Source organism: Pristiophorus japonicus, chromosome 17, assembly GCF_044704955.1.
Source record: "Pristiophorus japonicus isolate sPriJap1 chromosome 17, sPriJap1.hap1, whole genome shotgun sequence".
NCBI lineage: Eukaryota > Metazoa > Chordata > Chondrichthyes > Pristiophoridae > Pristiophorus > Pristiophorus japonicus.
Genome location: NC_091993.1, coordinates 12,466,864 through 12,485,182, shown reverse-complemented (window position 1 = coordinate 12,485,182; position 18,319 = coordinate 12,466,864).

The following is an 18,319-nucleotide window of genomic DNA, read 5'->3' as shown; positions in this document are numbered from 1 at the left end:
AGCACACACAGGGATAGTGTGAGTACACACACAGGGATAGTGTGAGTACACACAGGGATAGTATGAGTTCACACAGGGATAGTGTGAGTACACACAGGGATAGTGTGAGCACACACAGGGATAGTGTGAGTACACAAACAGTGATAGTGTGAGTACACACACACGGGGATAGTGTGCGAACACACAGGGATAGTATGAGTACACACAGGGATAGTGTGAGCACACTCAGGAATAGTGTGAGTACAGACAGGGATAGTATGAGCACACACAGGGATTGTGTGAGCACACACACAGGGATAGTGTGAGTACACACACAGGGATAGTGTGAGTACACACACAGGGATAGTATGAGTACACACACAGGGAGAGTGTGAGCATACACACAGGGAGAGTGTGAATATACACAGGGATAGTGTGAGTACACACAGGGATAGTGTGAGTACACACACAGGGATAGTGTGAGTACACACACAGGGATAGTGTGAGTACACGAGTACACACACGGGGATAGTGTGAGTACACACAGGGATAGTGTGAACACACACACAGGGATAGTGTGAGTACACACACAGGGATAGTGTGAGTACACACAGGGATAGTGTGAGTACACACACAGGGATAGTGTGAGTATACACAGGGATAGTGTGAGTACACACACAGGGATAGTGTGAGTACACACACAGGGATAGTGTGAGCACACACAGGGATAGTGTGAGTACACACACAGGAATAGTGTGAGTACACACACAGGAATAGTGTGAGTACACACACAGGGATAGTGTGAGCACACACAGGGATAGTGTGAGTACACACACAGGGATAGTGTGAGTACACGCACAGGGATAGTGTGAGTACACACAGGGATAGTGTGAGCACACACAGGGATAGTGTGAGTACACACACAGGGATAGTGTGAGTACACGCACACGGGGATAGTGTGAGCACACACAGGGACAGTGTGAGTACACACACAGGGATAGTGTGAGTACACACAGGGATAGTGTGAGTACACACAGGGATAGTATGAGCACACACAGGGATAGTGTGAGTACACAAACAGTGATAGTGTGAGTACACACACACGGGGATAGTGTGAGAACACACAGGGATAGTATGAGCACACACAGGGATAGTGTGAGCACACTCAGGGATAGTGTGAGGACACACAGGGATAGTGTGAGGACACACAGGGATAGTATGAGCACACACAGGGATAGTGTGAGCACACACACAGGGATAGTGTGAGTACACACACAGGGATAGTGTGAGTACACACACAGGGAGAGTGTGAGCACACACACAGGGAGAGTGTGAGTACACACAGGGATAGTGTGAGTATACACACAGGGATAGTGTGAGTACACACACAGGGATAGTGTGAGTACGTGAGTACACACACGGGGATAGTGTGAGTACACACAGGGATAGTGTGAACACACACACAGGGATAGTGTGAGTACACACACGGGGATAGTGTGAGTACACACAGGGATAGTGTGAGTACACACACAGGGATAGTGTGAGTACACACACAGGGATAGTGTGAGTACACACACGGGGATAGTGTGAGTATACACAGAGATAGTATGAGTACACACACAGGGATAGTGTGAGTACACACACAGGGATAGTGTGAGCACACACAGGGATAGTGTGAGTACACACACAGGGATAGTGTGAGTACACACAGGGATAGTGTGAGTACACGCACAGGGAAAGTGTGAGTACACACAGGGATAGTGTGAGTACACGCACAGGGGGATAGTGTGAGCACACACAGGGATAGTGTGAGTACACACACAGGGATAGTGTGAGTACACACAGGGATAGTGTGAGTACACACAGGGATAGTGTGAGTACACGCAGGGATAGTGTGAGTACACGCACACGGGGATAGTGTGAGTACACGCACAGTGATAGTGTGAGTACACACAGGGATAGTGTGAGTACACGCAAACGGGGATAGTGTGAGCACACACAGGGATAGTGTGAGTACACACACAGGGATAGTGTGAGCACACACACAGGGATAGTGTGAGTACACACACAGGGATAGTGTGAACACACAAAGGGATAGTGTGAGTACACACGGGGATAGTGTGAGCACACACACAGGGATAGTGTGAGCACACACAGGGATAGTGTGAGTACACACAAAGGGATAGTGTGAGTACACAAAGGGATAGTGTGAGTACACACACAGTGATAGTGTGAGTACACACAGGGATAGTCACACAGGGATAGTGTGAGTACACACAGGGATAGTGTGAGCACACACAGGGATAGTGTGAGTACACACACAGGGATAGTGTGAGCACACACAGGGACAGTGTGAGTACACACGGGAATAGTGTGAGTACACACACATAGTGTGAACACACACACAGGGATAGTGTGAGTACACACACGGGGATAGTTTGAGTACACACAGGGATAGTGTGAGTACACACACAGGGATAGTGTGAGTACACACACAGGGATAGTGTGAGTACACACACAGGGATAGTGTGAGCAAACACAGGGATAGTGTGAGTACACACAGGGATCGTGTGAGTACACACGGGGAGAGTGTGAGTACACACACAGGGATAGTGTGAGTACACACCGGGATAGTGTGAGCACACACACAGGGATAGTGTGAGCACACACAGGGATAGTGTGAGTACACACACAGTGATAGTGTGAGTACACACAGGGATCGTGTGAGCACACACACAGGGATAGTGTGAGTACACACATGGATAGTGTGAGCACACACACAGGGATAGTGTGAGTACACACAGGGATAGTGTGTGCACACACAAAGGGATAGTGTGAGTACACACAGGGATAGTGTGAGCACACACAGGGATAGTGTGAGTACACACAGCGATAGTGTGAGTACACACAGGGATAGTGTGAGCACACACAGGGATTGTGTGAGCACACACACAGGGATTTTAATGTGAGTACACACAGGGATAGTGTGAGTACACACTGGGATAGTGTGAGTACACACAGGGATAGTCACACAGGGATAGTGTGAGTACACACAGGGATAGTGTGAGCACACACACAGGGATAGTGTGAGTATACACACAGGGATAGTGTGAGCACACACAGGGATAGCGTGAGTACACACAGGGATAGTGCGAGTACACACGCAGGGATAGTGTGAGTACACACAGGGATAGTGTGAGTATACGGACAGGGATAGTGTGAGCACACACAGGGATAGTGTGAGCACACACACAGGGATAGTGTGAGTACACACAGGGATAGTGTGAGTACACACACAGGGAAAGTGTGAGCACACGTACAGGGATAGTGTGAGTACACACGGGGATAGTGTGAGCACACACACAGGGATAGTGTGAGTACACACAGGGATAGTGTGCGTACACACAGGGATAGTGTGAGCACACACAGGGATAGTGTGAGTACACGAGTACACACACGGGGATAGTGTGAGTACACACAGGGATAGTGTGAACACACACACAGGGATAGTGTGACTACACACACGGGGATAGTGTGAGTACACACAGGGATAGTGTGAGTACACACACAGGGATAGTGTGAGTACACACACAGGGATAGTGTGAGTACACACACAGGGATAGTGTGAGTACACACAGGGATAGTGTGAGCACACACACAGGGATAGTGTGAGCACACACAGGGATAGTGTGAGTACACACACAGGGATAGTGTGAGTACACACAGGGATCATGTGAGCACACACACAGGGATAGTGTGAGTACACACAGGGATAGTGTGAGTATACACAGAGATAGTATGAGTACACACACAGGGATAGTGTGAGTACACACACAGGGATAGTGTGAGCACACACAGGGATAGTGTGAGTACACACACAGGGATAGTGTGAGTACACACAGGGATAGTGTGAGTACACGCACAGGGAAAGTGTGAGTACACACAGGGATAGTGTGAGTACACGCACAGGGGGATAGTGTGAGCACACACAGGGATAGTGTGAGTACACACAGGGATAGTGTGAGTACACGCAAACGGGGATAGTGTGAGCACACACAGGGATAGTGTGAGTACACACACAGGGATAGTGTGAGCACACACACAGGGATAGTGTGAGTACACACACAGGGATAGTGTGAACACACAAAGGGATAGTGTGACTACACACGGGGATAGTGTGAGCACACACAAAGGGATAGTGTGAGTACACACACAGTGATAGTGTGAGTACACACACAGTGATAGTGTGAGCACACAAGGGATAGTGTGAGTACACGCACACGGGGATAGTGTGAGCACACACAGGGATAGTGTGAGTACACACAGGGATAGTGTGAGCACACACAGGGATAGTGTGAGTACACACAGGGATAGTATGAGTACACACAGGGATATGAGTACACACACAGGGATAGTGTGAGTACACACAGGGATAGTATGAGTACACACAGGGATAGTGTGAGTACACACAGGGATAGTGTGAGCACACACAGGGATAGTGTGAGTACACAAACAGTGATAGTGTGAGTACACACACACGGGGATAGTGTGAAAACACACAGGGATAGTATGAGTACACACAGGGATAGTGTGAGCACACTCAGGAATAGTGTGAGTACAGACAGGGATAGTATGAGCACACACAGGGATTGTGTGAGCACACACACAGGGATAGTGTGAGTACACACATAGGGATAGTGTGAGTACACACACAGGGAGAGTGTGAGCACACACACAGGGAGAGTGTGAATATACACAGGGATAGTGTGAGTACACAGGGATAGTGTGAGCACACACAGGGATAGTGTGAGCACACACAGGGATAGTGTGAGTACACACACAGGGATAGTGTGAGTACACACACAGGGATCGTGTGAGCACACACAGGGATAGTGTGAGCACACACAGGGAGAGTGTGAGCACACACAGGGATAGTGTGAGCACACACAGGGATAGTGTGAGTACACACACAGGGATAGTGTGAGCACACACAGGGACAGTGTGAGTACACACGGGAATAGTGTGAGTACACACACATAGTGTGAACACACACACAGGGATAGTGTGAGTACACACACGGGGATAGTTTGAGTAAACACAGGGATAGTGTGAGTACACACACAGGGATAGTGTGAGTACACACACAGGGATAGTGTGAGTACACACACAGGGATAGTGTGAGCAAACACAGGGATAGTGTGAGTACACACAGGGATCGTGTGAGTACACACGGGGAGAGTGTGAGTACACACACAGGGATAGTGTGAGTACACACAGGGATAGTGTGAGCACACACACAGGGATAGTGTGAGCACACACAGGGATAGTGTGAGTACACACACAGTGATAGTGTGAGTACACACAGGGATCGTGTGAGCACACACACAGGGATAGTGTGAGTACACACATGGATAGTGTGAGCACACACACAGGGATAGTGTGAGTACACACAGGGATAGTGTGTGCACACACAAAGGGATAGTGTGAGTACACACAGGGATAGTGTGAGCACACACAGGGATAGTGTGAGTACACACAGCGATAGTGTGAGTACACACAGGGATAGTGTGAGCACACACAGGGATTGTGTGAGCACACACACAGGGATTTTAGTGTGAGTACACACAGGGATAGTGTGAGTACACACTGGGATAGTGTGAGTACACACAGGGATAGTCACACAGGGATAGTGTGAGTACACACAGGGATAGTGTGAGCACACACACAGGGATAGTGTGAGTATACACACAGGGATAGTGTGAGCACACACAGGGATAGCGTGAGTACACACAGGGATAGTGCGAGTACACACGCAGGGATAGTGTGAGTACACACAGGGATAGTGTGAGTATACGGACAGGGATAGTGTGAGCACACACAGGGATAGTGTGAGCACACACACAGGGATAGTGTGAGTACACACAGGGATAGTGTGAGTACACACACAGGGAAAGTGTGAGCACACGTACAGGGATAGTGTGAGTACACACGGGGATAGTGTGAGCACACACACAGGGATAGTGTGAGTACACACAGGGATAGTGTGCGTACACACAGGGATAGTGTGAGCACACACAGGGATAGTGTGAGTACACGAGTACACACACGGCGATAGTGTGAGTACACACAGGGATAGTGTGAACACACACACAGGGATAGTGTGACTACACACACGGGGATAGTGTGAGTACACACAGGGATAGTGTGAGTACACACACAGGGATAGTGTGAGTACACACACAGGGATAGTGTGAGTACACACAGGGATAGTGTGAGCACACACACAGGGATAGTGTGAGCACACACACAGGGATAGTGTGAGCACACACAGGGATAGTGTGAGTACACACACAGGGATAGTGTGAGTACACACAGGGATCATGTGAGCACACACACAGGGATAGTGTGAGTACACACAGGGATAGTGTGAGCACACACACAGGGATAGTGTGAGTACACACAGGGATAGTGTGAGCACACACAGGGACAGTGTGAGTACACACAGGGACAGTGTGAGTACACACAGCGATAGTGTGAGTACACACAGGGATAGTGTGAGCACACACAGGGATTGTGTGAGCACACACACAGGGATTTTAGTGTGAGTACACACACAGGGATAGTGTGAGTACACACTGGGATAGTGTGAGTACACACAGGGATAGTCACACAGGGATAGTGTGAGTACACACAGGGATAGTGTGAGCACACACAGGGATAGTGTGAGTACACACACAGGGAGAGAGTGAGTATACACACAGGGATAGTGTGAGCACACACAGGGATAGCGTGAGTACACACAGGGATAGTGTGAGTACACACACAGGGATAGTGTGAGTACACACACAGGGATAGTGTGAGTACACACAGGGATAGTATGAGTATACAGACAGGGATAGTGTGAGCACACACAGGGATAGTGTGAGTACACACACAGGGATAGTGTGAGCACACACCGGGATAGTGTGAGTACACACACAGGGATAGTGTGAGTACACACACAGGGATAGTGTGAGTACACACAGGGATAGTGTGAGTACACACAGGGATAGTATGAGTACACACACAGGGATAGTGTGTGTACACACAGGGATAGTGTGAGTACACACACAGGGATAGTGTGAGTACACACACAGGGATAGTATGAGTACACACACAGGGATAGTGTGAGTACACACAGGGATAGTGTGAGTACACACTGGGATAGTGTGAGTACACACAGGGATAGTCACACAGGGATAGTGTGAGTACATACAGGGATAGTGTGAGTACACACAGGGATAATGTGAGTACACAGAGGGATAGTGTGAGTACACACAGGGATAGTGTGAGCACACACAGGGATAGTGTGAGTACACACACAGGGATAGAGTACACACACAGGGATAGTGTGAGCACACACAGGGATAGCGTGAGTACACACAGGGATAGTGTGAGTACACACACAGGGATAGTGTGAGTACACACAGGGATAGTATGAGTATACAGACAGGGATAGTGTGAGCACACACAGGGATAGTGTGAGTATACAAACAGGGATAGTGTGAGCACACACAGGGATAGTGTGAGTACACACACAGGGATAGTGTGAGCACACACACAGGGATAGTGTGAGTACACACGGGGATAGTGTGAGTACACACAGGGATAGTGTGAGTACACAGTGATAGTGTGAGCACACACAGGGATAGCGTGCGCACACACCGGGATAGTGTGAGTACACGCAGGGATAGTGTGAGCACACACAGGGATAGTGTGAGTACACGCAGGGATAGTGTGAGTACACACAGGGATAGTGTGTGTACACACACAGGGATAGTATGAGCACACACAGGGATAGTGTGAGTACACACACAGGGATAGTGTGAGTACACACAGGGATAGTGTGAGTACACACAGGGATAGTGTGAGTATAAAGACAGGGATAGTGTGAGTACACACAGGGATAGTGTGAGTACACACACAGGGATAGTGTGAGCACACACACAGGGATAATGTGAGCACACACACAGGGATAGTGTGAGCACACACACAGGGAAAGTATGAGCACACGTACAGGGATAGTGTGAGTACACACGGGGATAGTGTGAGCACACACACAGGGATAGTGTGAGTACACACAGGGATAGTGTGAGTACACACAGGGATGGTGTGAGCACACACACAGGGATAGTGTGAGTACACACGGGGATGGTGTGAGTGCACACGGGGATGGTGGGAGTACACACGGGGATAGTGTGAGCACACACAGGGATAGTGTGAGTACACACATGGATAGTGTGAGCACACACAGGGATAGTGTGAGTACACACACAGGGATAGTGTGAGTACACACAGGGATAGTATGAGTACACACACATGGATTGTGTGAGTACACACAGGGATAGCGTGAGTACACACACAGGGATAGTGTGAGCACACACACAGGGATAGTGTGAGTACACACACAGGGATAGTGTGAGTACACACACAGGCGTAGTGTGAGTACACACACAGGGATAGTGTGAGTACACACACAGTGATAGTGTGAGTACACGCACAGGGTTAGTGTGAGTACACACAGGGATAGTGTGAGTACACACACAGGGATAGTGTGAGTACACACGGGGATAGTGTGAGCACACACAGGGATAGTGTGAGTACACACACAGGGATAGTGTGAGTACACACAGGGATAGTATGAGTTCACACAGGGATAGTGTGAGTACACACAGGGATAGTGTGAGCACACACAGGGATAGTGTGAGTACACAAACAGTGATAGTGTGAGTACACACACACGGGGATAGTGTGCGAACACACAGGGATAGTATGAGTACACACAGGGATAGTGTGAGCACACTCAGGAATAGTGTGAGTACAGACAGGGATAGTATGAGCACACACAGGGATTGTGTGAGCACACACACAGGGATAGTGTGAGTACACACAGGGATAGTGTGAGTACACACACAGGGATAGTATGAGTACACACACAGGGAGAGTGTGAGCACACACACAGGGAGAGTGTGAATATACACAGGGATAGTGTGAGTACACACAGGGATAGTGTGAGTACACACACAGGGATAGTGTGAGTACACACACAGGGATAGTGTGAGTACACGAGTACACACACGGGGATAGTGTGAGTACACACAGGGATAGTGTGAACACACACACAGGGATAGTGTGAGTACACACACAGGGATAGTGTGAGTACACACAGGGATAGTGTGAGCACACACAAGGATTGTGTGAGTACACACACAGGGATAGTGTGAGTACACACACAGGGATAGTGTGAGTACACACACAGGGATAGTGTGAGTACACACACAGGGATAGTGTGAGCACACACAGGGATCGTGTGAGTACACACGGGGAGAGTGTGAGTACACACACAGGGATAGTGTGAGTACACACAGGGATAGTGTGAGCACACACACAGGGATAGTGTGAGCACACACAGGGATAGTGTGAGTACACACACAGTGATAGTGTGAGTACACACAGGGATCGTGTGAGCACACACACAGGGATAGTGTGAGTACACACATGGATAGTGTGAGCACACACACAGGGATAGTGTGAGTACACACAGGGATAGTGTGTGCACACACAAAGGGATAGTGTGAGTACACACAGGGATAGTGTGAGCACACACAGGGATAGTGTGAGCACACACAGGGATAGTGTGAGTACACACAGGGATAGTGTGAGCACACACAAGGATTGTGTGAGCACACACACAGGGATTTTAGTGTGAGTACACACAGGGATAGTGTGAGTACACACTGGGATAGTGTGAGTACACACAGGGATAGTCACACAGGGATAGTGTGAATACACACAGGGATAGTGTGAGTACACACAGGGATAATGTGAGTACACACAGGGATAGTGTGAGCACACACACAGGGATAGTGTGAGTATACACACAGGGATAGTGTGAGCACACACAGGGATAGCGTGAGTACACACAGGGATAGTGTGAGTACACACACAGGGATAGTGTGAGTACACACAGGGATAGTGTGAGTATACAGACAGGGATAGTGTGAGCACACACAGGGATAGTGTGAGTACACACAGGGATAGTGTGAGCACACACACAGGGATAGTGTGAGTACACACACAGGGATAGTGTGAGTACACACAGGGATAGTGTGAGTACACACACGGATAGTGTGAGTATACACAGGGATAGTGTGAGTACACACACAGGGATAGTGTGAGTACACACACAGGGATAGTGTGAGCACACACAGGGATAGTGTGAGTACACACACAGGAATAGTGTGAGTACACACACAGGGATAGTGTGAGAACACACAGGGATAGTGTGAGTACACACACAGGGATAGTGTGAGTACACGCACAGGGATAGTGTGAGTACACACAGGGATAGTGTGAGCACACACAGGGATAGTGTGAGTACACACACAGGGATAGTGTGAGTACACGCACACGGGGATAGTGTGAGCACACACAGGGACAGTGTGAGTACACACACAGGGATAGTGTGAGTACACACAGGGATAGTGTGAGTACACACAGGGATAGTATGAGCACACACAGGGATAGTGTGAGTACACAAACAGTGATAGTGTGAGTACACACACACGGGGATAGTGTGAGAACACACAGGGATAGTATGAGCACACACAGGGATAGTGTGAGCACACTCAGGGATAGTGTGAGGACACACAGGGATAGTATGAGCACACACAGGGATAGTGTGAGCACACACACAGGGATAGTGTGAGTACACACACAGGGATAGTGTGAGTACACACACAGGGAGAGTGTGAGCACACACACAGGGAGAGTGTGAGTACACACAGGGATAGTGTGAGTATACACACAGGGATAGTGTGAGTACACACACAGGGATAGTGTGAGTACGTGAGTACACACACGGGGATAGTGTGAGTACACACAGAGATAGTGTGAACACACACACAGGGATAGTGTGAGTACACACACGGGGATAGTGTGAGTACACACAGGGATAGTGTGAGTACACACACAGGGATAGTGTGAGTACACACACAGGGATAGTGTGAGTACACACACGGGGATAGTGTGAGTATACACAGAGATAGTATGAGTACACACACAGGGATGGTGTGAGCACACACACAGGGATAGTGTGAGTACACACGGGGATGGTGTGAGTGCACACGGGGATGGTGGGAGTACACACGGGGATAGTGTGAGCACACACAGGGATAGTGTGAGTACACACATGGATAGTGTGAGCACACACAGGGATAGTGTGAGTACACACACAGGGATAGTGTGAGTACACACAGGGATAGTATGAGTACACACACATGGATTGTGTGAGTACACACAGGGATAGCGTGAGTACACACACAGGGATAGTGTGAGCACACACACAGGGATAGTGTGAGTACACACACAGGGATAGTGTGAGTACACACACAGGCGTAGTGTGAGTACACACACAGTGATAGTGTGAGTACACGCACAGGGTTAGTGTGAGTACACACAGGGATAGTGTGAGTACACACACAGGGATAGTGTGAGTACACACGGGGATAGTGTGAGCACACACAGGGATAGTGTGAGTACACACACAGGGATAGTGTGAGTACACACAGGGATAGTATGAGTTCACACAGGGATAGTGTGAGTACACACAGGGATAGTGTGAGCACACACAGGGATAGTGTGAGTACACAAACAGTGATAGTGTGAGTACACACACACGGGGATAGTGTGCGAACACACAGGGATAGTATGAGTACACACAGGGATAGTGTGAGCACACTCAGGAATAGTGTGAGTACAGACAGGGATAGTATGAGCACACACAGGGATTGTGTGAGCACACACACAGGGATAGTGTGAGTACACACACAGGGATAGTGTGAGTACACACACAGGGATAGTATGAGTACACACACAGGGAGAGTGTGAGCATACACACAGGGAGAGTGTGAATATACACAGGGATAGTGTGAGTACACACAGGGATAGTGTGAGTACACACACAGGGATAGTGTGAGTACACACACAGGGATAGTGTGAGTACACGAGTACACACACGGGGATAGTGTGAGTACACACAGGGATAGTGTGAACACACACACAGGGATAGTGTGAGTACACACACAGGGATAGTGTGAGTACACACAGGGATAGTGTGAGTACACACACAGGGATAGTGTGAGTATACACAGGGATAGTGTGAGTACACACACAGGGATAGTGTGAGTACACACACAGGGATAGTGTGAGCACACACAGGGATAGTGTGAGTACACACACAGGAATAGTGTGAGTACACACACAGGGATAGTGTGAGCACACACAGGGATAGTGTGAGTACACACACAGGGATAGTGTGAGTACACGCACAGGGATAGTGTGAGTACACACAGGGATAGTGTGAGCACACACAGGGATAGTGTGAGTACACACACAGGGATAGTGTGAGTACACGCACACGGGGATAGTGTGAGCACACACAGGGACAGTGTGAGTACACACACAGGGATAGTGTGAGTACACACAGGGATAGTGTGAGTACACACAGGGATAGTATGAGCACACACAGGGATAGTGTGAGTACACAAACAGTGATAGTGTGAGTACACACACACGGGGATAGTGTGAGAACACACAGGGATAGTATGAGCACACACAGGGATAGTGTGAGCACACTCAGGGATAGTGTGAGGACACACAGGGATAGTGTGAGGACACACAGGGATAGTATGAGCACACACAGGGATAGTGTGAGCACACACACAGGGATAGTGTGAGTACACACACAGGGATAGTGTGAGTACACACACAGGGAGAGTGTGAGCACACACACAGGGAGAGTGTGAGTACACACAGGGATAGTGTGAGTATACACACAGGGATAGTGTGAGTACACACACAGGGATAGTGTGAGTACGTGAGTACACACACGGGGATAGTGTGAGTACACACAGGGATAGTGTGAACACACACACAGGGATAGTGTGAGTACACACACGGGGATAGTGTGAGTACACACAGGGATAGTGTGAGTACACACACAGGGATAGTGTGAGTACACACACAGGGATAGTGTGAGTACACACACGGGGATAGTGTGAGTATACACAGAGATAGTATGAGTACACACACAGGGATAGTGTGAGTACACACACAGGGATAGTGTGAGCACACACAGGGATAGTGTGAGTACACACACAGGGATAGTGTGAGTACACACAGGGATAGTGTGAGTACACGCACAGGGAAAGTGTGAGTACACACAGGGATAGTGTGAGTACACGCACAGGGGGATAGTGTGAGCACACACAGGGATAGTGTGAGTACACACACAGGGATAGTGTGAGTACACACAGGGATAGTGTGAGTACACACAGGGATAGTGTGAGTACACGCAGGGATAGTGTGAGTACACGCACACGGGGATAGTGTGAGTACACGCACAGTGATAGTGTGAGTACACACAGGGATAGTGTGAGTACACGCAAACGGGGATAGTGTGAGCACACACAGGGATAGTGTGAGTACACACACAGGGATAGTGTGAGCACACACACAGGGATAGTGTGAGTACACACACAGGGATAGTGTGAACACACAAAGGGATAGTGTGAGTACACACGGGGATAGTGTGAGCACACACACAGGGATAGTGTGAGCACACACAGGGATAGTGTGAGTACACACAAAGGGATAGTGTGAGTACACAAAGGGATAGTGTGAGTACACACACAGTGATAGTGTGAGTACACACAGGGATAGTCACACAGGGATAGTGTGAGTACACACAGGGATAGTGTGAGCACACACAGGGATAGTGTGAGTACACACACAGGGATAGTGTGAGCACACACAGGGACAGTGTGAGTACACACGGGAATAGTGTGAGTACACACACATAGTGTGAACACACACACAGGGATAGTGTGAGTACACACACGGGGATAGTTTGAGTACACACAGGGATAGTGTGAGTACACACACAGGGATAGTGTGAGTACACACACAGGGATAGTGTGAGTACACACACAGGGATAGTGTGAGCAAACACAGGGATAGTGTGAGTACACACAGGGATCGTGTGAGTACACACGGGGAGAGTGTGAGTACACACACAGGGATAGTGTGAGTACACACCGGGATAGTGTGAGCACACACACAGGGATAGTGTGAGCACACACAGGGATAGTGTGAGTACACACACAGTGATAGTGTGAGTACACACAGGGATCGTGTGAGCACACACACAGGGATAGTGTGAGTACACACATGGATAGTGTGAGCACACACACAGGGATAGTGTGAGTACACACAGGGATAGTGTGTGCACACACAAAGGGATAGTGTGAGTACACACAGGGATAGTGTGAGCACACACAGGGATAGTGTGAGTACACACAGCGATAGTGTGAGTACACACAGGGATAGTGTGAGCACACACAGGGATTGTGTGAGCACACACACAGGGATTTTAATGTGAGTACACACAGGGATAGTGTGAGTACACACTGGGATAGTGTGAGTACACACAGGGATAGTCACACAGGGATAGTGTGAGTACACACAGGGATAGTGTGAGCACACACACAGGGATAGTGTGAGTATACACACAGGGATAGTGTGAGCACACACAGGGATAGCGTGAGTACACACAGGGATAGTGCGAGTACACACGCAGGGATAGTGTGAGTACACACAGGGATAGTGTGAGTATACGGACAGGGATAGTGTGAGCACACACAGGGATAGTGTGAGCACACACACAGGGATAGTGTGAGTACACACAGGGATAGTGTGAGTACACACACAGGGAAAGTGTGAGCACACGTACAGGGATAGTGTGAGTACACACGGGGATAGTGTGAGCACACACACAGGGATAGTGTGAGTACACACAGGGATAGTGTGCGTACACACAGGGATAGTGTGAGCACACACAGGGATAGTGTGAGTACACGAGTACACACACGGGGATAGTGTGAGTACACACAGGGATAGTGTGAACACACACACAGGGATAGTGTGACTACACACACGGGGATAGTGTGAGTACACACAGGGATAGTGTGAGTACACACACAGGGATAGTGTGAGTACACACACAGGGATAGTGTGAGTACACACACAGGGATAGTGTGAGTACACACAGGGATAGTGTGAGCACACACACAGGGATAGTGTGAGCACACACAGGGATAGTGTGAGTACACACACAGGGATAGTGTGAGTACACACAGGGATCATGTGAGCACACACACAGGGATAGTGTGAGTACACACAGGGATAGTGTGAGTATACACAGAGATAGTATGAGTACACACACAGGGATAGTGTGAGTACACACACAGGGATAGTGTGAGCACACACAGGGATAGTGTGAGTACACACACAGGGATAGTGTGAGTACACACAGGGATAGTGTGAGTACACGCACAGGGAAAGTGTGAGTACACACAGGGATAGTGTGAGTACACGCACAGGGGGATAGTGTGAGCACACACAGGGATAGTGTGAGTACACACAGGGATAGTGTGAGTACACGCAAACGGGGATAGTGTGAGCACACACAGGGATAGTGTGAGTACACACACAGGGATAGTGTGAGCACACACACAGGGATAGTGTGAGTACACACACAGGGATAGTGTGAACACACAAAGGGATAGTGTGAGTACACACGGGGATAGTGTGAGCACACACAAAGGGATAGTGTGAGTACACACACAGTGATAGTGTGAGTACACACACAGTGATAGTGTGAGCACACAAGGGATAGTGTGAGTACACGCACACGGGGATAGTGTGAGCACACACAGGGATAGTGTGAGTACACACAGGGATAGTGTGAGCACACACAGGGATAGTGTGAGTACACACAGGGATAGTATGAGTACACACAGGGATATGAGTACACACACAGGGATAGTGTGAGTACACACAGGGATAGTATGAGTACACACAGGGATAGTGTGAGTACACACAGGGATAGTGTGAGCACACACAGGGATAGTGTGAGTACACAAACAGTGATAGTGTGAGTACACACACACGGGGATAGTGTGAAAACACACAGGGATAGTATGAGTACACACAGGGATAGTGTGAGCACACTCAGGAATAGTGTGAGTACAGACAGGGATAGTATGAGCACACACAGGGATTGTGTGAGCACACACACAGGGATAGTGTGAGTACACACATAGGGATAGTGTGAGTACACACACAGGGAGAGTGTGAGCACACACACAGGGAGAGTGTGAATATACACAGGGATAGTGTGAGTACACAGGGATAGTGTGAGCACACACAGGGATAGTGTGAGCACACACAGGGATAGTGTGAGTACACACACAGGGATAGTGTGAGTACACACACAGGGATCGTGTGAGCACACACAGGGATAGTGTGAGCACACACAGGGAGAGTGTGAGCACACACAGGGATAGTGTGAGCACACACAGGGATAGTGTGAGTACACACACAGGGATAGTGTGAGCACACACAGGGACAGTGTGAGTACACACGGGAATAGTGTGAGTACACACACATAGTGTGAACACACACACAGGGATAGTGTGAGTACACACACGGGGATAGTTTGAGTAAACACAGGGATAGTGTGAGTACACACACAGGGATAGTGTGAGTACACACACAGGGATAGTGTGAGTACACACACAGGGATAGTGTGAGCAAACACAGGGATAGTGTGAGTACACACAGGGATCGTGTGAGTACACACGGGGAGAGTGTGAGTACACACACAGGGATAGTGTGAGTACACACAGGGATAGTGTGAGCACACACACAGGGATAGTGTGAGCACACACAGGGATAGTGTGAGTACACACACAGTGATAGTGTGAGTACACACAGGGATCGTGTGAGCACACACACAGGGATAGTGTGAGTACACACATGGATAGTGTGAGCACACACACAGGGATAGTGTGAGTACACACAGGGATAGTGTGTGCACACACAAAGGGATAGTGTGAGTACACACAGGGATAGTGTGAGCACACACAGGGATAGTGTGAGTACACACAGCGATAGTGTGAGTACACACAGGGATAGTGTGAGCACACACAGGGATTGTGTGAGCACACACACAGGGATTTTAGTGTGAGTACACACAGGGATAGTGTGAGTACACACTGGGATAGTGTGAGTACACACAGGGATAGTCACACAGGGATAGTGTGAGTACACACAGGGATAGTGTGAGCACACACACAGGGATAGTGTGAGTATACACACAGGGATAGTGTGAGCACACACAGGGATAGCGTGAGTACACACAGGGATAGTGCGAGTACACACGCAGGGATAGTGTGAGTACACACAGGGATAGTGTGAGTATACGGACAGGGATAGTGTGAGCACACACAGGGATAGTGTGAGCACACACACAGGGATAGTGTGAGTACACACAGGGATAGTGTGAGTACACACACAGGGAAAGTGTGAGCACACGTACAGGGATAGTGTGAGTACACACGGGGATAGTGTGAGCACACACACAGGGATAGTGTGAGTACACACAGGGATAGTGTGCGTACACACAGGGATAGTGTGAGCACACACAGGGATAGTGTGAGTACACGAGTACACACACGGGGATAGTGTGAGTACACACAGGGATAGTGTGAACACACACACAGGGATAGTGTGACTACACACACGGGGATAGTGTGAGTACACACAGGGATAGTGTGAGTACACACACAGGGATAGTGTGAGTACACACACAGGGATAGTGTGAGTACACACAGGGATAGTGTGAGCACACACACAGGGATAGTGTGAGCACACACAGGGATAGTGTGAGTACACACACAGGGATAGTGTGAGTACACACAGGGATCATGTGAGCACACACACAGGGATAGTGTGAGTACACACAGGGATAGTGTGAGCACACACACAGGGATAGTGTGAGTACACACAGGGATAGTGTGAGCACACACAGGGACAGTGTGAGTACACACAGGGACAGTGTGAGTACACACAGCGATAGTGTGAGTACACACAGGGATAGTGTGAGCACACACAGGGATTGTGTGAGCACACACACAGGGATTTTAGTGTGAGTACACACACAGGGATAGTGTGAGTACACACTGGGATAGTGTGAGTACACACAGGGATAGTCACACAGGGATAGTGTGAGTACACACAGGGATAGTGTGAGCACACACAGGGATAGTGTGAGTACACACACAGGGATAGAGTGAGTATACACACAGGGATAGTGTGAGCACACACAGGGATAGCGTGAGTACACACAGGGATAGTGTGAGTACACACACAGGGATAGTGTGAGTACACACACAGGGAT